Source organism: Schistocerca cancellata, unplaced genomic scaffold (assembly GCF_023864275.1).
Source record: "Schistocerca cancellata isolate TAMUIC-IGC-003103 unplaced genomic scaffold, iqSchCanc2.1 HiC_scaffold_49, whole genome shotgun sequence".
Classification (NCBI taxonomy): domain Eukaryota; kingdom Metazoa; phylum Arthropoda; class Insecta; order Orthoptera; family Acrididae; genus Schistocerca; species Schistocerca cancellata.
In genome coordinates this window covers 1-16,138 of record NW_026046113.1, presented here as the reverse complement: position 1 = coordinate 16,138, position 16,138 = coordinate 1, and the positions used below count along the sequence as shown (strand labels likewise).

The 16,138-nt window shown below is 52.7% G+C and overlaps 11 non-coding genes across 11 annotated transcripts; all 11 read left to right on the top strand.

Moving 5' to 3' along the window:
* The first annotated feature begins 736 nt into the window (after positions 1 to 736).
* Positions 737 to 855, top strand: LOC126110965 (5S ribosomal RNA). Its single transcript, XR_007524051.1, has one exon. It is a non-coding gene; the product is annotated as a 5S ribosomal RNA (ribosomal RNA).
* A 1,293-nt stretch (positions 856 to 2,148) lies between these two features.
* Positions 2,149 to 2,267, top strand: LOC126110964 (5S ribosomal RNA). Its single transcript, XR_007524050.1, has one exon. It is a non-coding gene; the product is annotated as a 5S ribosomal RNA (ribosomal RNA).
* A 1,293-nt stretch (positions 2,268 to 3,560) lies between these two features.
* On the top strand, positions 3,561 to 3,679 carry LOC126110963 (5S ribosomal RNA). The gene has a single exon (XR_007524049.1). It is a non-coding gene; the product is annotated as a 5S ribosomal RNA (ribosomal RNA).
* Positions 3,680 to 4,972: 1,293 nt separating this feature from the next.
* On the top strand, positions 4,973 to 5,091 carry LOC126110962 (5S ribosomal RNA). The gene has a single exon (XR_007524048.1). It is a non-coding gene; the product is annotated as a 5S ribosomal RNA (ribosomal RNA).
* Positions 5,092 to 6,384: 1,293 nt separating this feature from the next.
* Positions 6,385 to 6,503, top strand: LOC126110961 (5S ribosomal RNA). Its single transcript, XR_007524047.1, has one exon. It is a non-coding gene; the product is annotated as a 5S ribosomal RNA (ribosomal RNA).
* Positions 6,504 to 7,796: 1,293 nt separating this feature from the next.
* Positions 7,797 to 7,915, top strand: LOC126110984 (5S ribosomal RNA). The gene has a single exon (XR_007524068.1). It is a non-coding gene; the product is annotated as a 5S ribosomal RNA (ribosomal RNA).
* Positions 7,916 to 9,207: 1,292 nt separating this feature from the next.
* Positions 9,208 to 9,326, top strand: LOC126110983 (5S ribosomal RNA). Its single transcript, XR_007524067.1, has one exon. It is a non-coding gene; the product is annotated as a 5S ribosomal RNA (ribosomal RNA).
* Positions 9,327 to 10,619: 1,293 nt separating this feature from the next.
* Positions 10,620 to 10,738, top strand: LOC126110982 (5S ribosomal RNA). The gene has a single exon (XR_007524066.1). It is a non-coding gene; the product is annotated as a 5S ribosomal RNA (ribosomal RNA).
* A 1,293-nt stretch (positions 10,739 to 12,031) lies between these two features.
* Positions 12,032 to 12,150, top strand: LOC126110972 (5S ribosomal RNA). The gene has a single exon (XR_007524057.1). It is a non-coding gene; the product is annotated as a 5S ribosomal RNA (ribosomal RNA).
* Positions 12,151 to 13,441: 1,291 nt separating this feature from the next.
* On the top strand, positions 13,442 to 13,560 carry LOC126110960 (5S ribosomal RNA). Its single transcript, XR_007524046.1, has one exon. It is a non-coding gene; the product is annotated as a 5S ribosomal RNA (ribosomal RNA).
* Positions 13,561 to 14,854: 1,294 nt separating this feature from the next.
* On the top strand, positions 14,855 to 14,972 carry LOC126110980 (5S ribosomal RNA). The gene has a single exon (XR_007524064.1). It is a non-coding gene; the product is annotated as a 5S ribosomal RNA (ribosomal RNA).
* Positions 14,973 to 16,138: the final 1,166 nt, after the last annotated feature.

Sequence of the window (16,138 nt, the reverse complement as noted above, 5' to 3'; positions counted from 1 at the left end):
CTGGAAATAACAAAACAGTATTAAGCGGCAGAAATGTTCCGAAATACGTCCGGGCTTATTGTTTTGTAGCAGTGTACACGTGCAAATTTGTAAACAAAAATTCTGTGTCTTCTGTCCTTGGTTTCGCACCTTTCCATGGCACGGCACAGCGCTGCTCTAGTAGCTCCGAACGGCCGCCCACGGCGTCTCGGACACGCCGGTCAGGCCCGCGCCCGTCTCGCAGATGTTTCTCGTGCTTGTGCTGTCATATGGGCCGCGACCCGAGCGGCAGCGAGCGGCAGTCGAGCAAAGTCGGGACAAGTCGGGACGGGAGGGGGGACAGGCGCGAATGCAAATGCACCGCGCAAATTACGCATAAATCTGGAAGCGCGGCGTGTGTCAGGCAGGTGAGAAAGCTTCCGTCGGTCCAGCAGGACACTGCAACACCCCGCGCAGTGCCCCCGCCGCCCGGCCGCGCGCAAGCCCTGCGCCGGATAACAGGAACAAGGCGCGTCGCCAGTGGGTGTCGGAGGCCGCACGCACCAAACGAATGACAGGCGGTGCATCGAGCAGCTGTGTTGTGCGTCTCACCTACGTTCGGCAGTCGCCTATGAGACGCCGAGGCGAGCGCGCACTCCGCGCCACCTTCGAGGTGGAAAGACGCGCTTTGCGTCAAATGTGCCACGGAAAGCGGCGATTGCGTGTGTTGGGAGAAGAGGCGAATGCTTCCTCCGTGGTGCGGCTACAGTATAAGGACGCCAACGGCCATACCATGTTGACTACACCGGTTCTCGTCCGATCACCGAAGTTAAGCAACATCGGGCGCGGTTAGTACTTGGATGGGTGACCGCCTGGGAACACCGCGTGCTGTTGGCTCTTTCTCATTTTTTCATTTTTACGTCGCTACACCTGCCAGGCCTCTTTTCATAATAACTTTCAGGTGTCGACAAAGATGCTTCCACAAGCATTTTAAAGTACTGTATTAAACGTAAGATACGAAATTACGGTAATGAACTCGGTTTGAGTAAGAATGCGCGAAGGAAGAGTGCTAGGAACTCGTTGAAAATGACAAAACACTACCAATCGACAGATGTGTTCTTGAAATGCGCCAGAGCCTACTGTTACGCAGCAGTGCTAAATTCCGAAAAGTAACTAAATAAATAAATAAATAAAAAAAAAACCAACCGTTCTCGTGCCATCACCCAAGTTAAGCAACAACGTTAGTATTCGGATCGGCGACTGCCTGGGACCTCTGGCTGTCTTCATATTTTGCTTTCTTGTCGCCAGCCCTGCCAGCCGTCTCTTCACGCTACCTTTCCGATGCGACAAAGATGTTTCCACAATGACTTAAATCTGTTGTAATAAACAAAAGATACGATATTAGGGAACTCAGTTTGAAGAAGCGTGTGCCAAGGAAGATTTCCAAAGTGTCTCTGGAAATAACAAAACAGTATTAAGCGGCAGAAATGTTCCGAAATACGTCCGGGCTTATTGTTTTGTAGCAGTGTACACGTGCAAATTTGTAAACAAAAATTCTGTGTCTTCTGTCCTTGGTTTCGCACCTTTCCATGGCACGGCACAGCGCTGCTCTAGTAGCTCCGAACGGCCGCCCACGGCGTCTCGGACACGCCGGTCAGGCCCGCGCCCGTCTCGCAGATGTTTCTCGTGCTTGTGCTGTCATATGGGCCGCGACCCGAGCGGCAGCGAGCGGCAGTCGAGCAAAGTCGGGACAAGTCGGGACGGGAGGGGGGACAGGCGCGAATGCAAATGCACCGCGCAAATTACGCATAAATCTGGAAGCGCGGCGTGTGTCAGGCAGGTGAGAAAGCTTCCGTCGGTCCAGCAGGACACTGCAACACCCCGCGCAGTGCCCCCGCCGCCCGGCCGCGCGCAAGCCCTGCGCCGGATAACAGGAACAAGGCGCGTCGCCAGTGGGTGTCGGAGGCCGCACGCACCAAACGAATGACAGGCGGTGCATCGAGCAGCTGTGTTGTGCGTCTCACCTACGTTCGGCAGTCGCCTATGAGACGCCGAGGCGAGCGCGCACTCCGCGCCACCTTCGAGGTGGAAAGACGCGCTTTGCGTCAAATGTGCCACGGAAAGCGGCGATTGCGTGTGTTGGGAGAAGAGGCGAATGCTTCCTCCGTGGTGCGGCTACAGTATAAGGACGCCAACGGCCATACCATGTTGACTACACCGGTTCTCGTCCGATCACCGAAGTTAAGCAACATCGGGCGCGGTTAGTACTTGGATGGGTGACCGCCTGGGAACACCGCGTGCTGTTGGCTCTTTCTCATTTTTTCATTTTTACGTCGCTACACCTGCCAGGCCTCTTTTCATAATAACTTTCAGGTGTCGACAAAGATGCTTCCACAAGCATTTTAAAGTACTGTATTAAACGTAAGATACGAAATTACGGTAATGAACTCGGTTTGAGTAAGAATGCGCGAAGGAAGAGTGCTAGGAACTCGTTGAAAATGACAAAACACTACCAATCGACAGATGTGTTCTTGAAATGCGCCAGAGCCTACTGTTACGCAGCAGTGCTAAATTCCGAAAAGTAACTAAATAAATAAATAAATAAAAAAAAAACCAACCGTTCTCGTGCCATCACCCAAGTTAAGCAACAACGTTAGTATTCGGATCGGCGACTGCCTGGGACCTCTGGCTGTCTTCATATTTTGCTTTCTTGTCGCCAGCCCTGCCAGCCGTCTCTTCACGCTACCTTTCCGATGCGACAAAGATGTTTCCACAATGACTTAAATCTGTTGTAATAAACAAAAGATACGATATTAGGGAACTCAGTTTGAAGAAGCGTGTGCCAAGGAAGATTTCCAAAGTGTCTCTGGAAATAACAAAACAGTATTAAGCGGCAGAAATGTTCCGAAATACGTCCGGGCTTATTGTTTTGTAGCAGTGTACACGTGCAAATTTGTAAACAAAAATTCTGTGTCTTCTGTCCTTGGTTTCGCACCTTTCCATGGCACGGCACAGCGCTGCTCTAGTAGCTCCGAACGGCCGCCCACGGCGTCTCGGACACGCCGGTCAGGCCCGCGCCCGTCTCGCAGATGTTTCTCGTGCTTGTGCTGTCATATGGGCCGCGACCCGAGCGGCAGCGAGCGGCAGTCGAGCAAAGTCGGGACAAGTCGGGACGGGAGGGGGGACAGGCGCGAATGCAAATGCACCGCGCAAATTACGCATAAATCTGGAAGCGCGGCGTGTGTCAGGCAGGTGAGAAAGCTTCCGTCGGTCCAGCAGGACACTGCAACACCCCGCGCAGTGCCCCCGCCGCCCGGCCGCGCGCAAGCCCTGCGCCGGATAACAGGAACAAGGCGCGTCGCCAGTGGGTGTCGGAGGCCGCACGCACCAAACGAATGACAGGCGGTGCATCGAGCAGCTGTGTTGTGCGTCTCACCTACGTTCGGCAGTCGCCTATGAGACGCCGAGGCGAGCGCGCACTCCGCGCCACCTTCGAGGTGGAAAGACGCGCTTTGCGTCAAATGTGCCACGGAAAGCGGCGATTGCGTGTGTTGGGAGAAGAGGCGAATGCTTCCTCCGTGGTGCGGCTACAGTATAAGGACGCCAACGGCCATACCATGTTGACTACACCGGTTCTCGTCCGATCACCGAAGTTAAGCAACATCGGGCGCGGTTAGTACTTGGATGGGTGACCGCCTGGGAACACCGCGTGCTGTTGGCTCTTTCTCATTTTTTCATTTTTACGTCGCTACACCTGCCAGGCCTCTTTTCATAATAACTTTCAGGTGTCGACAAAGATGCTTCCACAAGCATTTTAAAGTACTGTATTAAACGTAAGATACGAAATTACGGTAATGAACTCGGTTTGAGTAAGAATGCGCGAAGGAAGAGTGCTAGGAACTCGTTGAAAATGACAAAACACTACCAATCGACAGATGTGTTCTTGAAATGCGCCAGAGCCTACTGTTACGCAGCAGTGCTAAATTCCGAAAAGTAACTAAATAAATAAATAAATAAAAAAAAAACCAACCGTTCTCGTGCCATCACCCAAGTTAAGCAACAACGTTAGTATTCGGATCGGCGACTGCCTGGGACCTCTGGCTGTCTTCATATTTTGCTTTCTTGTCGCCAGCCCTGCCAGCCGTCTCTTCACGCTACCTTTCCGATGCGACAAAGATGTTTCCACAATGACTTAAATCTGTTGTAATAAACAAAAGATACGATATTAGGGAACTCAGTTTGAAGAAGCGTGTGCCAAGGAAGATTTCCAAAGTGTCTCTGGAAATAACAAAACAGTATTAAGCGGCAGAAATGTTCCGAAATACGTCCGGGCTTATTGTTTTGTAGCAGTGTACACGTGCAAATTTGTAAACAAAAATTCTGTGTCTTCTGTCCTTGGTTTCGCACCTTTCCATGGCACGGCACAGCGCTGCTCTAGTAGCTCCGAACGGCCGCCCACGGCGTCTCGGACACGCCGGTCAGGCCCGCGCCCGTCTCGCAGATGTTTCTCGTGCTTGTGCTGTCATATGGGCCGCGACCCGAGCGGCAGCGAGCGGCAGTCGAGCAAAGTCGGGACAAGTCGGGACGGGAGGGGGGACAGGCGCGAATGCAAATGCACCGCGCAAATTACGCATAAATCTGGAAGCGCGGCGTGTGTCAGGCAGGTGAGAAAGCTTCCGTCGGTCCAGCAGGACACTGCAACACCCCGCGCAGTGCCCCCGCCGCCCGGCCGCGCGCAAGCCCTGCGCCGGATAACAGGAACAAGGCGCGTCGCCAGTGGGTGTCGGAGGCCGCACGCACCAAACGAATGACAGGCGGTGCATCGAGCAGCTGTGTTGTGCGTCTCACCTACGTTCGGCAGTCGCCTATGAGACGCCGAGGCGAGCGCGCACTCCGCGCCACCTTCGAGGTGGAAAGACGCGCTTTGCGTCAAATGTGCCACGGAAAGCGGCGATTGCGTGTGTTGGGAGAAGAGGCGAATGCTTCCTCCGTGGTGCGGCTACAGTATAAGGACGCCAACGGCCATACCATGTTGACTACACCGGTTCTCGTCCGATCACCGAAGTTAAGCAACATCGGGCGCGGTTAGTACTTGGATGGGTGACCGCCTGGGAACACCGCGTGCTGTTGGCTCTTTCTCATTTTTTCATTTTTACGTCGCTACACCTGCCAGGCCTCTTTTCATAATAACTTTCAGGTGTCGACAAAGATGCTTCCACAAGCATTTTAAAGTACTGTATTAAACGTAAGATACGAAATTACGGTAATGAACTCGGTTTGAGTAAGAATGCGCGAAGGAAGAGTGCTAGGAACTCGTTGAAAATGACAAAACACTACCAATCGACAGATGTGTTCTTGAAATGCGCCAGAGCCTACTGTTACGCAGCAGTGCTAAATTCCGAAAAGTAACTAAATAAATAAATAAATAAAAAAAAAACCAACCGTTCTCGTGCCATCACCCAAGTTAAGCAACAACGTTAGTATTCGGATCGGCGACTGCCTGGGACCTCTGGCTGTCTTCATATTTTGCTTTCTTGTCGCCAGCCCTGCCAGCCGTCTCTTCACGCTACCTTTCCGATGCGACAAAGATGTTTCCACAATGACTTAAATCTGTTGTAATAAACAAAAGATACGATATTAGGGAACTCAGTTTGAAGAAGCGTGTGCCAAGGAAGATTTCCAAAGTGTCTCTGGAAATAACAAAACAGTATTAAGCGGCAGAAATGTTCCGAAATACGTCCGGGCTTATTGTTTTGTAGCAGTGTACACGTGCAAATTTGTAAACAAAAATTCTGTGTCTTCTGTCCTTGGTTTCGCACCTTTCCATGGCACGGCACAGCGCTGCTCTAGTAGCTCCGAACGGCCGCCCACGGCGTCTCGGACACGCCGGTCAGGCCCGCGCCCGTCTCGCAGATGTTTCTCGTGCTTGTGCTGTCATATGGGCCGCGACCCGAGCGGCAGCGAGCGGCAGTCGAGCAAAGTCGGGACAAGTCGGGACGGGAGGGGGGACAGGCGCGAATGCAAATGCACCGCGCAAATTACGCATAAATCTGGAAGCGCGGCGTGTGTCAGGCAGGTGAGAAAGCTTCCGTCGGTCCAGCAGGACACTGCAACACCCCGCGCAGTGCCCCCGCCGCCCGGCCGCGCGCAAGCCCTGCGCCGGATAACAGGAACAAGGCGCGTCGCCAGTGGGTGTCGGAGGCCGCACGCACCAAACGAATGACAGGCGGTGCATCGAGCAGCTGTGTTGTGCGTCTCACCTACGTTCGGCAGTCGCCTATGAGACGCCGAGGCGAGCGCGCACTCCGCGCCACCTTCGAGGTGGAAAGACGCGCTTTGCGTCAAATGTGCCACGGAAAGCGGCGATTGCGTGTGTTGGGAGAAGAGGCGAATGCTTCCTCCGTGGTGCGGCTACAGTATAAGGACGCCAACGGCCATACCATGTTGACTACACCGGTTCTCGTCCGATCACCGAAGTTAAGCAACATCGGGCGCGGTTAGTACTTGGATGGGTGACCGCCTGGGAACACCGCGTGCTGTTGGCTCTTTCTCATTTTTTCATTTTTACGTCGCTACACCTGCCAGGCCTCTTTTCATAATAACTTTCAGGTGTCGACAAAGATGCTTCCACAAGCATTTTAAAGTACTGTATTAAACGTAAGATACGAAATTACGGTAATGAACTCGGTTTGAGTAAGAATGCGCGAAGGAAGAGTGCTAGGAACTCGTTGAAAATGACAAAACACTACCAATCGACAGATGTGTTCTTGAAATGCGCCAGAGCCTACTGTTACGCAGCAGTGCTAAATTCCGAAAAGTAACTAAATAAATAAATAAATAAAAAAAAAACCAACCGTTCTCGTGCCATCACCCAAGTTAAGCAACAACGTTAGTATTCGGATCGGCGACTGCCTGGGACCTCTGGCTGTCTTCATATTTTGCTTTCTTGTCGCCAGCCCTGCCAGCCGTCTCTTCACGCTACCTTTCCGATGCGACAAAGATGTTTCCACAATGACTTAAATCTGTTGTAATAAACAAAAGATACGATATTAGGGAACTCAGTTTGAAGAAGCGTGTGCCAAGGAAGATTTCCAAAGTGTCTCTGGAAATAACAAAACAGTATTAAGCGGCAGAAATGTTCCGAAATACGTCCGGGCTTATTGTTTTGTAGCAGTGTACACGTGCAAATTTGTAAACAAAAATTCTGTGTCTTCTGTCCTTGGTTTCGCACCTTTCCATGGCACGGCACAGCGCTGCTCTAGTAGCTCCGAACGGCCGCCCACGGCGTCTCGGACACGCCGGTCAGGCCCGCGCCCGTCTCGCAGATGTTTCTCGTGCTTGTGCTGTCATATGGGCCGCGACCCGAGCGGCAGCGAGCGGCAGTCGAGCAAAGTCGGGACAAGTCGGGACGGGAGGGGGGACAGGCGCGAATGCAAATGCACCGCGCAAATTACGCATAAATCTGGAAGCGCGGCGTGTGTCAGGCAGGTGAGAAAGCTTCCGTCGGTCCAGCAGGACACTGCAACACCCCGCGCAGTGCCCCCGCCGCCCGGCCGCGCGCAAGCCCTGCGCCGGATAACAGGAACAAGGCGCGTCGCCAGTGGGTGTCGGAGGCCGCACGCACCAAACGAATGACAGGCGGTGCATCGAGCAGCTGTGTTGTGCGTCTCACCTACGTTCGGCAGTCGCCTATGAGACGCCGAGGCGAGCGCGCACTCCGCGCCACCTTCGAGGTGGAAAGACGCGCTTTGCGTCAAATGTGCCACGGAAAGCGGCGATTGCGTGTGTTGGGAGAAGAGGCGAATGCTTCCTCCGTGGTGCGGCTACAGTATAAGGACGCCAACGGCCATACCATGTTGACTACACCGGTTCTCGTCCGATCACCGAAGTTAAGCAACATCGGGCGCGGTTAGTACTTGGATGGGTGACCGCCTGGGAACACCGCGTGCTGTTGGCTCTTTCTCATTTTTTCATTTTTACGTCGCTACACCTGCCAGGCCTCTTTTCATAATAACTTTCAGGTGTCGACAAAGATGCTTCCACAAGCATTTTAAAGTACTGTATTAAACGTAAGATACGAAATTACGGTAATGAACTCGGTTTGAGTAAGAATGCGCGAAGGAAGAGTGCTAGGAACTCGTTGAAAATGACAAAACACTACCAATCGACAGATGTGTTCTTGAAATGCGCCAGAGCCTACTGTTACGCAGCAGTGCTAAATTCCGAAAAGTAACTAAATAAATAAATAAATAAAAAAAAACCAACCGTTCTCGTGCCATCACCCAAGTTAAGCAACAACGTTAGTATTCGGATCGGCGACTGCCTGGGACCTCTGGCTGTCTTCATATTTTGCTTTCTTGTCGCCAGCCCTGCCAGCCGTCTCTTCACGCTACCTTTCCGATGCGACAAAGATGTTTCCACAATGACTTAAATCTGTTGTAATAAACAAAAGATACGATATTAGGGAACTCAGTTTGAAGAAGCGTGTGCCAAGGAAGATTTCCAAAGTGTCTCTGGAAATAACAAAACAGTATTAAGCGGCAGAAATGTTCCGAAATACGTCCGGGCTTATTGTTTTGTAGCAGTGTACACGTGCAAATTTGTAAACAAAAATTCTGTGTCTTCTGTCCTTGGTTTCGCACCTTTCCATGGCACGGCACAGCGCTGCTCTAGTAGCTCCGAACGGCCGCCCACGGCGTCTCGGACACGCCGGTCAGGCCCGCGCCCGTCTCGCAGATGTTTCTCGTGCTTGTGCTGTCATATGGGCCGCGACCCGAGCGGCAGCGAGCGGCAGTCGAGCAAAGTCGGGACAAGTCGGGACGGGAGGGGGGACAGGCGCGAATGCAAATGCACCGCGCAAATTACGCATAAATCTGGAAGCGCGGCGTGTGTCAGGCAGGTGAGAAAGCTTCCGTCGGTCCAGCAGGACACTGCAACACCCCGCGCAGTGCCCCCGCCGCCCGGCCGCGCGCAAGCCCTGCGCCGGATAACAGGAACAAGGCGCGTCGCCAGTGGGTGTCGGAGGCCGCACGCACCAAACGAATGACAGGCGGTGCATCGAGCAGCTGTGTTGTGCGTCTCACCTACGTTCGGCAGTCGCCTATGAGACGCCGAGGCGAGCGCGCACTCCGCGCCACCTTCGAGGTGGAAAGACGCGCTTTGCGTCAAATGTGCCACGGAAAGCGGCGATTGCGTGTGTTGGGAGAAGAGGCGAATGCTTCCTCCGTGGTGCGGCTACAGTATAAGGACGCCAACGGCCATACCATGTTGACTACACCGGTTCTCGTCCGATCACCGAAGTTAAGCAACATCGGGCGCGGTTAGTACTTGGATGGGTGACCGCCTGGGAACACCGCGTGCTGTTGGCTCTTTCTCATTTTTTCATTTTTACGTCGCTACACCTGCCAGGCCTCTTTTCATAATAACTTTCAGGTGTCGACAAAGATGCTTCCACAAGCATTTTAAAGTACTGTATTAAACGTAAGATACGAAATTACGGTAATGAACTCGGTTTGAGTAAGAATGCGCGAAGGAAGAGTGCTAGGAACTCGTTGAAAATGACAAAACACTACCAATCGACAGATGTGTTCTTGAAATGCGCCAGAGCCTACTGTTACGCAGCAGTGCTAAATTCCGAAAAGTAACTAAATAAATAAATAAATAAAAAAAAAACCAACCGTTCTCGTGCCATCACCCAAGTTAAGCAACAACGTTAGTATTCGGATCGGCGACTGCCTGGGACCTCTGGCTGTCTTCATATTTTGCTTTCTTGTCGCCAGCCCTGCCAGCCGTCTCTTCACGCTACCTTTCCGATGCGACAAAGATGTTTCCACAATGACTTAAATCTGTTGTAATAAACAAAAGATACGATATTAGGGAACTCAGTTTGAAGAAGCGTGTGCCAAGGAAGATTTCCAAAGTGTCTCTGGAAATAACAAAACAGTATTAAGCGGCAGAAATGTTCCGAAATACGTCCGGGCTTATTGTTTTGTAGCAGTGTACACGTGCAAATTTGTAAACAAAAATTCTGTGTCTTCTGTCCTTGGTTTCGCACCTTTCCATGGCACGGCACAGCGCTGCTCTAGTAGCTCCGAACGGCCGCCCACGGCGTCTCGGACACGCCGGTCAGGCCCGCGCCCGTCTCGCAGATGTTTCTCGTGCTTGTGCTGTCATATGGGCCGCGACCCGAGCGGCAGCGAGCGGCAGTCGAGCAAAGTCGGGACAAGTCGGGACGGGAGGGGGGACAGGCGCGAATGCAAATGCACCGCGCAAATTACGCATAAATCTGGAAGCGCGGCGTGTGTCAGGCAGGTGAGAAAGCTTCCGTCGGTCCAGCAGGACACTGCAACACCCCGCGCAGTGCCCCCGCCGCCCGGCCGCGCGCAAGCCCTGCGCCGGATAACAGGAACAAGGCGCGTCGCCAGTGGGTGTCGGAGGCCGCACGCACCAAACGAATGACAGGCGGTGCATCGAGCAGCTGTGTTGTGCGTCTCACCTACGTTCGGCAGTCGCCTATGAGACGCCGAGGCGAGCGCGCACTCCGCGCCACCTTCGAGGTGGAAAGACGCGCTTTGCGTCAAATGTGCCACGGAAAGCGGCGATTGCGTGTGTTGGGAGAAGAGGCGAATGCTTCCTCCGTGGTGCGGCTACAGTATAAGGACGCCAACGGCCATACCATGTTGACTACACCGGTTCTCGTCCGATCACCGAAGTTAAGCAACATCGGGCGCGGTTAGTACTTGGATGGGTGACCGCCTGGGAACACCGCGTGCTGTTGGCTCTTTCTCATTTTTTCATTTTTACGTCGCTACACCTGCCAGGCCTCTTTTCATAATAACTTTCAGGTGTCGACAAAGATGCTTCCACAAGCATTTTAAAGTACTGTATTAAACGTAAGATACGAAATTACGGTAATGAACTCGGTTTGAGTAAGAATGCGCGAAGGAAGAGTGCTAGGAACTCGTTGAAAATGACAAAACACTACCAATCGACAGATGTGTTCTTGAAATGCGCCAGAGCCTACTGTTACGCAGCAGTGCTAAATTCCGAAAAGTAACTAAATAAATAAATAAATAAAAAAAAAACCAACCGTTCTCGTGCCATCACCCAAGTTAAGCAACAACGTTAGTATTCGGATCGGCGACTGCCTGGGACCTCTGGCTGTCTTCATATTTTGCTTTCTTGTCGCCAGCCCTGCCAGCCGTCTCTTCACGCTACCTTTCCGATGCGACAAAGATGTTTCCACAATGACTTAAATCTGTTGTAATAAACAAAAGATACGATATTAGGGAACTCAGTTTGAAGAAGCGTGTGCCAAGGAAGATTTCCAAAGTGTCTCTGGAAATAACAAAACAGTATTAAGCGGCAGAAATGTTCCGAAATACGTCCGGGCTTATTGTTTTGTAGCAGTGTACACGTGCAAATTTGTAAACAAAAATTCTGTGTCTTCTGTCCTTGGTTTCGCACCTTTCCATGGCACGGCACAGCGCTGCTCTAGTAGCTCCGAACGGCCGCCCACGGCGTCTCGGACACGCCGGTCAGGCCCGCGCCCGTCTCGCAGATGTTTCTCGTGCTTGTGCTGTCATATGGGCCGCGACCCGAGCGGCAGCGAGCGGCAGTCGAGCAAAGTCGGGACAAGTCGGGACGGGAGGGGGGACAGGCGCGAATGCAAATGCACCGCGCAAATTACGCATAAATCTGGAAGCGCGGCGTGTGTCAGGCAGGTGAGAAAGCTTCCGTCGGTCCAGCAGGACACTGCAACACCCCGCGCAGTGCCCCCGCCGCCCGGCCGCGCGCAAGCCCTGCGCCGGATAACAGGAACAAGGCGCGTCGCCAGTGGGTGTCGGAGGCCGCACGCACCAAACGAATGACAGGCGGTGCATCGAGCAGCTGTGTTGTGCGTCTCACCTACGTTCGGCAGTCGCCTATGAGACGCCGAGGCGAGCGCGCACTCCGCGCCACCTTCGAGGTGGAAAGACGCGCTTTGCGTCAAATGTGCCACGGAAAGCGGCGATTGCGTGTGTTGGGAGAAGAGGCGAATGCTTCCTCCGTGGTGCGGCTACAGTATAAGGACGCCAACGGCCATACCATGTTGACTACACCGGTTCTCGTCCGATCACCGAAGTTAAGCAACATCGGGCGCGGTTAGTACTTGGATGGGTGACCGCCTGGGAACACCGCGTGCTGTTGGCTCTTTCTCATTTTTTCATTTTTACGTCGCTACACCTGCCAGGCCTCTTTTCATAATAACTTTCAGGTGTCGACAAAGATGCTTCCACAAGCATTTTAAAGTACTGTATTAAACGTAAGATACGAAATTACGGTAATGAACTCGTTTGAGTAAGAATGCGCGAAGGAAGAGTGCTAGGAACTCGTTGAAAATGACAAAACACTACCAATCGACAGATGTGTTCTTGAAATGCGCCAGAGCCTACTGTTACGCAGCAGTGCTAAATTCCGAAAAGTAACTAAATAAATAAATAAATAAAAAAAAACCAACCGTTCTCGTGCCATCACCCAAGTTAAGCAACAACGTTAGTATTCGGATCGGCGACTGCCTGGGACCTCTGGCTGTCTTCATATTTTGCTTTCTTGTCGCCAGCCCTGCCAGCCGTCTCTTCACGCTACCTTTCCGATGCGACAAAGATGTTTCCACAATGACTTAAATCTGTTGTAATAAACAAAAGATACGATATTAGGGAACTCAGTTTGAAGAAGCGTGTGCCAAGGAAGATTTCCAAAGTGTCTCTGGAAATAACAAAACAGTATTAAGCGGCAGAAATGTTCCGAAATACGTCCGGGCTTATTGTTTTGTAGCAGTGTACACGTGCAAATTTGTAAACAAAAATTCTGTGTCTTCTGTCCTTGGTTTCGCACCTTTCCATGGCACGGCACAGCGCTGCTCTAGTAGCTCCGAACGGCCGCCCACGGCGTCTCGGACACGCCGGTCAGGCCCGCGCCCGTCTCGCAGATGTTTCTCGTGCTTGTGCTGTCATATGGGCCGCGACCCGAGCGGCAGCGAGCGGCAGTCGAGCAAAGTCGGGACAAGTCGGGACGGGAGGGGGGACAGGCGCGAATGCAAATGCACCGCGCAAATTACGCATAAATCTGGAAGCGCGGCGTGTGTCAGGCAGGTGAGAAAGCTTCCGTCGGTCCAGCAGGACACTGCAACACCCCGCGCAGTGCCCCCGCCGCCCGGCCGCGCGCAAGCCCTGCGCCGGATAACAGGAACAAGGCGCGTCGCCAGTGGGTGTCGGAGGCCGCACGCACCAAACGAATGACAGGCGGTGCATCGAGCAGCTGTGTTGTGCGTCTCACCTACGTTCGGCAGTCGCCTATGAGACGCCGAGGCGAGCGCGCACTCCGCGCCACCTTCGAGGTGGAAAGACGCGCTTTGCGTCAAATGTGCCACGGAAAGCGGCGATTGCGTGTGTTGGGAGAAGAGGCGAATGCTTCCTCCGTGGTGCGGCTACAGTATAAGGACGCCAACGGCCATACCATGTTGACTACACCGGTTCTCGTCCGATCACCGAAGTTAAGCAACATCGGGCGCGGTTAGTACTTGGATGGGTGACCGCCTGGGAACACCGCGTGCTGTTGGCTCTTTCTCATTTTTTCATTTTTACGTCGCTACACCTGCCAGGCCTCTTTTCATAATAACTTTCAGGTGTCGACAAAGATGCTTCCACAAGCATTTTAAAGTACTGTATTAAACGTAAGATACGAAATTACGGTAATGAACTCGGTTTGAGTAAGAATGCGCGAAGGAAGAGTGCTAGGAACTCGTTGAAAATGACAAAACACTACCAATCGACAGATGTGTTCTTGAAATGCGCCAGAGCCTACTGTTACGCAGCAGTGCTAAATTCCGAAAAGTAACTAAATAAATAAATAAATAAAAAAAAAACCAACCGTTCTCGTGCCATCACCCAAGTTAAGCAACAACGTTAGTATTCGGATCGGCGACTGCCTGGGACCTCTGGCTGTCTTCATATTTTGCTTTCTTGTCGCCAGCCCTGCCAGCCGTCTCTTCACGCTACCTTTCCGATGCGACAAAGATGTTTCCACAATGACTTAAATCTGTTGTAATAAACAAAAGATACGATATTAGGGAACTCAGTTTGAAGAAGCGTGTGCCAAGGAAGATTTCCAAAGTGTCCTCTGGAAATAACAAAACAGTATTAAGCGGCAGAAATGTTCCGAAATACGTCCGGGCTTATTGTTTTGTAGCAGTGTACACGTGCAAATTTGTAAACAAAAATTCTGTGTCTTCTGTCCTTGGTTTCGCACCTTTCCATGGCACGGCACAGCGCTGCTCTAGTAGCTCCGAACGGCCGCCCACGGCGTCTCGGACACGCCGGTCAGGCCCGCGCCCGTCTCGCAGATGTTTCTCGTGCTTGTGCTGTCATATGGGCCGCGACCCGAGCGGCAGCGAGCGGCAGTCGAGCAAAGTCGGGACAAGTCGGGACGGGAGGGGGGACAGGCGCGAATGCAAATGCACCGCGCAAATTACGCATAAATCTGGAAGCGCGGCGTGTGTCAGGCAGGTGAGAAAGCTTCCGTCGGTCCAGCAGGACACTGCAACACCCCGCGCAGTGCCCCCGCCGCCCGGCCGCGCGCAAGCCCTGCGCCGGATAACAGGAACAAGGCGCGTCGCCAGTGGGTGTCGGAGCCGCACGCACCCAAACGAATGACAGGCGGTGCATCGAGCAGCTGTGTTGTGCGTCTCACCTACGTTCGGCAGTCGCCTATGAGACGCCGAGGCGAGCGCGCACTCCGCGCCACCTTCGAGGTGGAAAGACGCGCTTTGCGTCAAATGTGCCACGGAAAGCGGCGATTGCGTGTGTTGGGAGAAGAGGCGAATGCTTCCTCCGTGGTGCGGCTACAGTATAAGGACGCCAACGGCCATACCATGTTGACTACACCGGTTCTCGTCCGATCACCGAAGTTAAGCAACATCGGCGCGGTTAGTACTTGGATGGGTGACCGCCTGGGAACACCGCGTGCTGTTGGCTCTTTCTCATTTTTTCATTTTTACGTCGCTACACCTGCCAGGCCTCTTTTCATAATAACTTTCAGGTGTCGACAAAGATGCTTCCACAAGCATTTTAAAGTACTGTATTAAACGTAAGATACGAAATTACGGTAATGAACTCGGTTTGAGTAAGAATGCGCGAAGGAAGAGTGCTAGGAACTCGTTGAAAATGACAAAACACTACCAATCGACAGATGTGTTCTTGAAATGCGCCAGAGCCTACTGTTACGCAGCAGTGCTAAATTCCGAAAAGTAACTAAATAAATAAATAAATAAAAAAAAACCAACCGTTCTCGTGCCATCACCCAAGTTAAGCAACAACGTTAGTATTCGGATCGGCGACTGCCTGGGACCTCTGGCTGTCTTCATATTTTGCTTTCTTGTCGCCAGCCCTGCCAGCCGTCTCTTCACGCTACCTTTCCGATGCGACAAAGATGTTTCCACAATGACTTAAATCTGTTGTAATAAACAAAAGATACGATATTAGGGAACTCAGTTTGAAGAAGCGTGTGCCAAGGAAGATTTCCAAAGTGTCTCTGGAAATAACAAAACAGTATTAAGCGGCAGAAATGTTCCGAAATACGTCCGGGCTTATTGTTTTGTAGCAGTGTACACGTGCAAATTTGTAAACAAAAATTCTGTGTCTTCTGTCCTTGGTTTCGCACCTTTCCATGGCACGGCACAGCGCTGCTCTAGTAGCTCCGAACGGCCGCCCACGGCGTCTCGGACACGCCGGTCAGGCCCGCGCCCGTCTCGCAGATGTTTCTCGTGCTTGTGCTGTCATATGGGCCGCGACCCGAGCGGCAGCGAGCGGCAGTCGAGCAAAGTCGGGACAAGTCGGGACGGGAGGGGGGACAGGCGCGAATGCAAATGCACCGCGCAAATTACGCATAAATCTGGAAGCGCGGCGTGTGTCAGGCAGGTGAGAAAGCTTCCGTCGGTCCAGCAGGACACTGCAACACCCCGCGCAGTGCCCCCGCCGCCCGGCCGCGCGCAAGCCCTGCGCCGGATAACAGGAACAAGGCGCGTCGCCAGTGGGTGTCGGAGGCCGCACGCACCAAACGAATGACAGGCGGTGCATCGAGCAGCTGTGTTGTGCGTCTCACCTACGTTCGGCAGTCGCCTATGAGACGCCGAGGCGAGCGC